Raw genomic sequence first — 9,147 nt, 5'->3', positions numbered from 1 at the left:
GCAACTACAGAGACGATGGTAAAGGTTGGAGAAAAACAGGTGCCTTATGTTGCATTGGTTGATCATGGTTCAGAGATTAATCTCATAGTTCGTGGAGTTTATGAGAGTAACAGATGGCCTATGGATGTAGAGCATGGGTGGCGTATGAGAGCCGCCAATAATACTGCAGGTGATTTATATGCTGCTTGCCCTAGTGTCAGGGTTTCTATTGGTGATGTAGAGGAGGATTTTCATTTCTTTGTGCAGGATTCATGCTCTTATCCCATAATTCTTGGTCAGCCATTCATTACAGAGATGCGCATGGAAACAAAGGTCATGGATGATGGATCTGCTTATGCACGGATTCGCAGTAAAGATGGTATGAGAGCAGTTCAGTTTATGACTGTATGTGTGAACCATGTTAGAAACAGGGATACTCTCAGAGATGCACCCTTGCCCACTGTGAGGGATTCGGGTTTTCATTAGGTACCGCCGTTTCGCGAGACGACGGTGGTACAGAGAAGAGGAGATTGGAGTTCTCGCCTCCTGGCAGCAGTGTTTTCTCCTCCGGTTATGTTGGGATTTCAGCAAACAGTTCGATGAGCTATCAGAAGACTTCTAGGTTGCCTAGAGCTGCCAGGCAGTATATATGCAGGAAGGAGAAAAATTTAAAAAATGCAGGAATTTTGGAGGATGATGAGTACATAGATGGTATGTATGACAGTGTGATTTGTGCAGATACGATGGCAGAGATGGGAGATATGCTGAAAACTGATATGTTGAATTGTCATGGTAATGTATTAGTGCAATCCCTGGACATGTTTCATGAAATTGTAGATTTTGTGTCACAGATTGAGTCAGAGGCTGAGGAAACTCAGCAAAGAGTGTTGAGTGCTGAAGAAATTCAGCAAACAGAGTTTCCAGCTGGTTATGATCAGCTTTCAGAGAGACAGAGGGCTGAAAATTTTCAGCCAACAGAGTTTACTGCTGAAATATTTCGGCATTCAGAGTTTGGGGCTGTTCCTATGCAGTCCATAGAGCAGAGGGCTGAGAATATTCAGCCATTGGAGTGCAGAATTGCTGATTTACAGCAAGGTTTATGTAATGCAGAAGAGCATAATGAAGCCAGGGTTGACACGAAATACAAAACTGTGGATAAGAAGGTGAAGCCGGTTGCTGTACCGCTTCCATCTGACAGTGATCAGCAAATAGAGAGGGCTGCTAAACATCAAATTTTGAGGAATCCGGAGCATATTGGTCATAAATTTTCAGCAGAGACACTTGCTGAATTGAAAATTGGAAATGGTGATTTCTTGTTACCCATAGAGAAGCAATGCTTTCAGGATATGCTTGAGCGTCATGGAAGGGGATTTGCTTTTGTCCCACATGAGATTGGATGTGTGAATCCTGATATTGTTGCTCCTATGGTCATTTTTACTATTCCTCATATCCCATGGAATCTCCGACCTATTCCAGTGCCTAAGGCACACTTGCCAAAGCTGATTGATTTATTGAATGAGAAAATCAGGATGGGAATCCTTGAGCCTTCATCTGCACCATACTCAAACAGGTGGTTTACAGTTCCAAAGAAAAATGGTACTCTTCGATTTATTCAGGACATGCAGCCAGTGAACAGAGTTACTATCAGGAATGTTGGTATAGGTCCAGTTGTGGATGAGTTTGCAGAGGCATTTGCTGGACGTGCCATCTATTCTTTGGGTGATTTGTATTCAGGATATGATCAGTTTCAGCTGGCTTTGGAAAGCAGAGACATAACCACCATGAGAACTCCTATTGGGCTTGTGCCACTAATTCTGTTGCACATATGATGAATGCAATGCATAAGGTCCTTCGTGATTACATACCTTAGCTTACTATGCCTTTCTTGGATGATGTGCCCATTAAGGGGTGTGCAGAAGAAGAAAAGAATGAGAGCCTAAATGAGCAGGGATGCAGATACTTTGTGGCTGATCATATTTCAGCATGTGAGAAGATTTTGGCCAGGTTAGAAGAAGTGAACTTGACACTTTCAGGGCAAAAATCTGTTTTTGGAGTGAATGAGGTTGTTATTGTTGGGCATATGTGTGGATATTATGGCAGGAAACCTTCACCTGATAAGGTGAATGCTATAGGCAAGATTGCAGAGTATTGTTCTACTACTTCGGAGGTACGGAGATTCATTGGTGCTTGTGTGTTTTATATGATTTGGATACCTCATTTTGCACACATTGCAGATTGTTTGTATCAGTTGCTTCGAAAGGGGCAGAAATTCTAATGGGATGAGAGCCACATTAAAGCCATGCGGAAATTGAAGAAGTTATTGCAGAATGCTCCTACTCTCAGGAAAGCGGATTATAATTGTGATAGGCCTATTGTATTGACAGTTGACACTAGTCCAATTGGCATAGGTTGGGCTATGGGTCAAGATGATGCAGATGGAAATAGGTATGCTATTCGGTTTGGGGCGAAAGTCCTAAACGAGAGACAGAGGAGATATCCACAAATCAAGAGGGAGTTATTGGGGATTGTCACGGCTCTCAAATGTGACAAGGAGTACTTTATTGGAGCTTCAGTTGTGGTAGAGACAGATTGCTTGCCATTGATTGGTATGATCACGAGTTGCTCTACTCCGGATATAGCTATGTTGAGATGGATTGCATACATCAAGTCATTAAATCCGGAATTTAAACACATAGCAGGGAAGGATAATCCAGTGGCAGATATGTTGTCTAGAGCCAGATATGATGATGAGGAGACTCTACTTGCAGAAGAGGATGATGCAGAAATTTCAGCCACTATGGTTGATCATGTTTGTCATGTCTATGATATTGTGGCTTTTACAAAAGAACTTTATGATGGAGATTGGTTGCAGATTGGTAGGTACCTTAGTACACTAAGCAAAAGAGATGAATGGACAGATGAAGAGTTCAAGAAGATCAAAAGGAAAGCTTATGGTTATTTTCTCAAGGACGGATTTCTTTGGAAGCATTCGAAGAAAAGAGGCGGATTACCTTTGCGGGTTGTCTGCGATAGAGAGACACAGTTACAGGTGATGAAGGAGTTTCATGAGAGTCCTTGGGCTGGTCATAGAGGAGTATGGGCTACTTATGAGAAAATCAAGGAGAAATATTGGTGGAAAGGCATGTATAGAGATGTTTCTCACTTTGTTGAGACTTGCAGAGACTGCCAGATGTATTCAGTAGTGCGTCATAGAGATGAGCTTCATCCGACCTATCCGCTATGCATTCATTATAAGTGGGTAGTTGATTTGGTTACCATGCCTATGGGTCTATGGCAGATGAGATACATTGTTTTGGCTAGAGAGGATCTTACCAATCATGTTGAGGGCAGATCTTTGAGAACGAAGACCACTAGTGCAGTGTGTAAGTTCTTATTGGAGGAAATTTTCTGCAGGTATGGTTGTGTGGGTAAGATCACTGCGGATCGTGGTGAATTGGATGCAGATGAAGCTAGGGAGTTTTTCTCTCAGCTAGGAATCAAGTTGGCTCTAACCACAGCATACAATCCAGAGGGAAATGGAAAGAGTGAAAGAGGGCATCCGCCGATAGTGAAAGCATTAGCCAAAGCATGCAGCGGACGGATTGGAGAATGGTCGAGACTTCTACCATTTGCTTTATGGGCTGATCGTATGACTCATAGTGTTACCACAGGATATATGCTTGCAGAGTTGATGTATGGTTAGAAACCTGTTATGCCGATTGAGACTTGTGCTTTGACTTGGTCAGTTTTACCTTGGCAGGAGGATTTGACGAGAGAGGAGCTCTTAGCTCTTCGGATTCGACAGTTGGAAAGGAGACCTGAGGATATTCAGCTAGCTATTGACAGGTTGAAAGTTGTTAGACTAAGGAACAAGGACAGGTTTGATAGCAAGCATCGCTTGCGGCCTAGAGCAATAGAAGAGGGAGATTGGGTATTGGTCTTTGATAGCAGCCTTGAAAATCAGCATACTGCACTTCGGAAGATGGTGAAAAGATGGTTTGGGCCATACATAGTCAGACATGTCTTTGATAATGCAACATATGACTAACTGAATTGGATGGGACAGTGCTTAGAGTGCCTATTGCTGGAAAAAGAATCAAGATTTTCAAGAAAAGGGATGATGAAGACTATGCATTGGAAGAATTTTCAAGAGAAGAGCAACGACAAGAAACTCCAATGGAGGAGACAGATAATCTTGTTGATCTACCGGAAATGCATAATGAAGAGATTGATCTGTTTGTAGATCTTGATGATAATGATCATGGGTAGTTGGCCCATCCGGAGGATGCGCAGGATTAGAGGGGGTGGATGTCGTATTGCTGCGCATTCGAGATGTGAAAACCACCCGAAAGTTGTGTGTGCGATTTAATACTTTATGCACACTTAGTTGTTGTGATTACATTTATTCTCTGTGTATGAGTATAGATGCTCACATGAAGGGCTTCACTTCAGATGTTTTTGTTAATAGCACACTTATTAATATTTATGGTAAATGTGGCAGCATTTTAGAGACAGAGGCGCATTGCAGATCGTTTGAGGAGGTTTCTTAGAGTTTGGAGAGATTGGCAAACCGTTCCATCATCAATTCGGCCTGGGACAACCATACCAAGTCAACCTTTGGTGGGAATTTTGCAGCCAAAAACCCCCCAAGAAGCAAAAGTTGCACCTTTACTTGCAAGAAGTGATATTATAGTTACACGAAATATTGAGTGGGCCAATCTTTTGGTTGGTTTTGAACAAGCAAATCGATATGTTATCATGGACCCTCGAGAAGGATTAATGATGGTTGGGTACATAATTGAATCAAGCCATTGGCTGCTTCGTCAATTTCTACACCGAAGGCGGCCATTCATTGCTTCTATTATGGATGCATCAGGCAATGTCCTATTTACTGTGAGGAGACCGCCTTGGTTCATTAACAGCACGATTTATGCTGAGATAGATGGAGGAGTTGTGGGCTTTGCCAAAAGGAGATGGAATTCTAGGGGATTTTTCGGGGACAAAGGACCCGTGCTTTAGGGGAAAGGAGCCGTGTTTTGGGGGGGAAAAAGAGAAGCTTTTGTGTTTTTGAAAAGTGCTTTGGGGAGAGAAAGGGAAAAAGTAAGGAGGACGATACTCTGCGCTGGGAAAACAGAGGACGGCATCAGCTGTGAGGAGGAGGCTTCAACGGAAAAGCATCGATTACAGAAGAGGGTTCAACGGAGGGTTCGACGAAGTAGCTGAGAGGGGGTGGTCTTCAATCTGGCAAAAAGGCTACTTCATGAAAAGCCATTGGGACATCGAGGACGATCACTTTGACAGGCAACACGCAATTTTGCTCTTCTTTTTCCGTCATCGCATTTCCCTACTCCAACAGGTTCTGCTACTCGGAATCAGAATGACGTTCTGAATCTGGAGCTCCGATGCAACACACGAAGAAAAGGAGGGAACAATTGTGTATCTTTATTGGATGCAGAAGGGAGTTCAATTCCTGAAGTGCAGATGCAGACTGAGGGAGATCGAAAAATTCTTTAAAAGAACTTGATTGTGAAGATGAAGAAGAGGGAGTCGAAGAGCTCTGCGGAGAGGAGGACATGAATCACGGGAGTCCTTGCATATCTAGAACAGGAAAACCGATAACGATGAACTACAGCCGATCAAAGAGGAACGAGGAGAAAAAGGAGAGTTCGTGCGCCGCGTTATCGCCTGTGCATCGGTGAACCTCGTCTCACTATAGTGATCGGGCCAGTAAGATGGGGCATTCGGCCGTGTGGAACTCTCATCCCAAGAAGTATGGAGCAGGATCTCGCGCATGTCATGTGTGCGGGAACGGCCATGGCTGGTTCGGAAGTACAACATCATGTGCTGTCGTCAGTGCTTCCGGATTTATGCCAAAGACATCGGCTTTGTGAAGTACTGTTAATGCGATGGAGAGGACTTACTGTGGGTGGATTCTACAGCTTGGAAGTAGTTGGGGTATTCCTTTCAGCCTGTTAGCCTGAAGGTGCTACCAGGATTTTTGTATGGATTGCCTGCCCAGTGATTTAGAAAAGAACAATTTTGGAGCTACTCGTTATCCAGTGGCAGAACATGTATAGATGAATTCGGGATGTACCAGTCAGCCGAGATGCGATTTTGTGATATCACTTGTGTTTGATAAGGCTGTACTTGAGCCTACATTTTGTCCTATGTATGCACAAATGTGTGTCCAACTTAGCAAAGTGCCCGTTCTACAACTAATTGCTACAGCAAACATTGGATTCGCAAAGTGCTTGTTCTCAAAGGGCTTGCAAAACCAGCAGAAGCAGAAGATGGTGTGGGCACGAGAAGCCAGCCTATGACGAGGCAGCAGTGAGCATTGTGGCCTCACTTAATGCCTGTGCTAAGCAGAAGGATCTGATCGAAGGTGCTAGGCTACATGCAAATGTTCTGAAGAGCGGCCTGCTCGGAAGTAACCGCCATATAGCGAACACTCTTGTCAGGGCTCTGAGGGTGCAGCACAAAGATGCTATAAATCATACCTATATTCATTTCCTGAAGATGTTATGCTTGGCCAACTGGTCTCTTTCTCTCTGAGTTCTTGTTTACTTATCCTGCCATGTTTACTACGCGCTGCTGTTTGGAGATTGGTGCTGGTGTGGAGGGTAAGCAATATCTGCCTGGCTTACTTGAATGCTTCAAAGAGAGCTGCTAAAGCCATCCTGGTTCACGCGAACGCTGCCTGAAGTGCTATGAATGCAACCATGGACAACTACAATTATACACTCTGAACAACGCACTAATGTACCAACCCGTTATCATTTCCAGCATGTCAATGCCTCATGAAGAGCCATTAGTTTTGTCTTGATTTAAGTACCATTTGTCCTTGAACCATACCATCAAACTAACTTGAAGAAAGAAGTCGTGCTGTCCAAATTTCCAGCTCACCGATTGCTATTTCTGCTTTTATGCCTGTATATCATGAATGATGAGAAAACATGAGATTTCAAGGTAGATTCTAAGCTTTCCTTTGATCATCCATATTCCTCAACAGAAATTGTGTTTGTTCCTGATAAAGAGTGCCAGAAATCTGATTTATTAGCCACAATTGATGAATATCTCTGGATCTGACAATTCAGAGGCTGTTCAAGTTTCTTCTTCTTGAAACAGTGTCTTGGGATCAATTTCTCATCTTGATTAGTCACCTGTTTGATCTTTTATCCTGAAATTAGTCAAGGTCTTCTGTAGACACGACTTTGCTTTGCTTTGGCAAATCCTTCGACAGCGTTCGAGTAGGATGGGCTGAGTGACTAAATATGAAAGGTTCCAGGGCCAATTTTGGGACTCATCCCAAAATTTCCATCACTCGGATGCATCGAACGTGGCATGTTTTTTTTGAAATGTTGAAAAAATCATCGGGCAGAGTGATTGTGGGCTTCACACTTAACTAGCACTTCCAAATTCTACCTATGCATGAAGGAGAAGGTGTGGGTATACCTGTAGTGGGCAACAAACTTGTCGATGGCATGATTGAAGCAGATCCATGCAATGAAGCTCTCTCTCTCTCTCTCTACCAGGGTGGTTTCAAATGAGCTCTCCCTTGGCCTCTTGGCTATTAAACCCCTTCCCTGCAAGGTTCTTGCCACTCCTTCTCCCTCTGTTGTTGACCTCAATCCCCTTAAGCACTCCTTCTTCCTGTTTTTCTTGATTTGTGTCCTACTTTGGCTTGGTTTACAACAACAAACCCCATGCTTTTCCAATTGATCTCTTAACCTTAACCTACTCTAAATGCAACAAAAATAGGAAGCAAAGTACTGAACTGATTTCTCCTACTCTTCTATTTATCCAACTATCAAAATAACCAAAATACTTGTTGTGAAGATAAAAAACCCCAAACTTCCTACCTATCTCAAGCTCTAGTTTGGGGATGAAACCCTTACTTAGCACTCAAGCTTGAATCCATTGGTCGCGGCAGCAAAACCAAAATGTAGAGGTGAGCTCAAGCGCAACCGCCAAGACCCACATACCACTTATTGTTCAAGTGTTTCAAGTAAGCACTAATGGCTACCTCTCACATAGTAGACACACTATCCCTCTCTATGAGTGTAGTGAGCTTACCTTAATGCCCGATCTAGTTACTTCCTCTCTCAAGAACTCCGATAGCTCCACAATTCGTGATGCAAGCTCAAGCATCCCTCAAGCCTTTTCCTCCAAAGTCCATCCTCCATAGCCATGTGTGAGATGAGAGAATAGAAGAGATGAAGAAGAGAGGAGATGGTGGAGGGATTCACCTCCAAGATCCCTCACCCTCACACACTCACTCCCTCATTCTTTCACACTCCCTCCATCAAGCACTCACAAGCAAGAAAGCAAGAGAAAATAAGAAGAGAATAAGAAGAGTTCACTTTGCCACACACCAAAGAATGAGTTCTCAGTCACTTTTTGAACTTTATATACATGCCCTAAAATCCCATGGCCATCCATCCTTTTTACATGGCCGGTTGTGGCCTAGGCCCTTTTCTCCATTGTCATCCTACCTTCCTAGCTTTCTTTCTACAGTCCATCTACCTTTACAATTTTCATAAGTGAGAACCTAATGCTCTTTAAAAAAATCCTGATGCACCTTGCGCTCTTTTACAAAAGTATTGACTTGCGCTTTTTCTTGTGCGCATTTTTCCTTAATTTAGGAATTTTTTGTGCTTCTTGTGTTTCCACATTCTTTTTAGTGCGCCTTTGTCTTCCGTTTCACTTTTGCCTTGGCCTTGTCCTCTACTTTAGTTTTTTTGGATTCCCCACACCTTGTTCGTCTGAGGGGTTGACAAAGGCCAAAGAACACATGAAGCTCTATGGTGCCGAGAAAAGGAAATCCCTTAAGGTTCAAGAAGGTAAGTTGTCCTCCTAAAAGTGCCAAGTCACACTACTCTACACTCAAGGATGGCTATAACAATAAGTTGTCGTGTTGTTATTATGGACCATACAAGATAGTCAAGAGAGTTGGTCTCCCTCCACTAATATTCATGGTTTCTTTTATGTGAGTTGGCTAAAACCTTTTATTGGGTCCCTCAAGGACTATGTGGACTATGTGGAGGAGGTATCGCCCATGGATAAAGATGGCATCATTTAGTATACTTCTAAGGCAACCATTGGACAAAGAGAAAAGAAGTTTAAAACTTAGTCCATTAAAGAATATTTGATTAAATAGTAGGATTC

General features: G+C 43.0%; 1 pseudogene; it reads left to right on the top strand.

Annotated features, from left to right (window-relative positions):
• The first annotated feature begins 5,711 nt into the window (after positions 1 to 5,711).
• LOC148037376 (small ribosomal subunit protein uS14 pseudogene) lies at positions 5,712 to 5,881 on the top strand (annotated as a pseudogene).
• The last annotated feature ends 3,266 nt before the right edge of the window (positions 5,882 to 9,147 follow it).

This window comes from Lygodium microphyllum, chromosome 4 (genome assembly GCF_053477565.2).
Source record: "Lygodium microphyllum isolate KBCC chromosome 4, Lygodium_microphyllum_v1.1.10, whole genome shotgun sequence".
Taxonomy (NCBI): domain Eukaryota; kingdom Viridiplantae; phylum Streptophyta; class Polypodiopsida; order Schizaeales; family Lygodiaceae; genus Lygodium; species Lygodium microphyllum.
The sequence above is the reverse complement of the archived record's forward strand: the minus strand, read 5'-3'. Positions and strand labels throughout refer to the sequence as shown.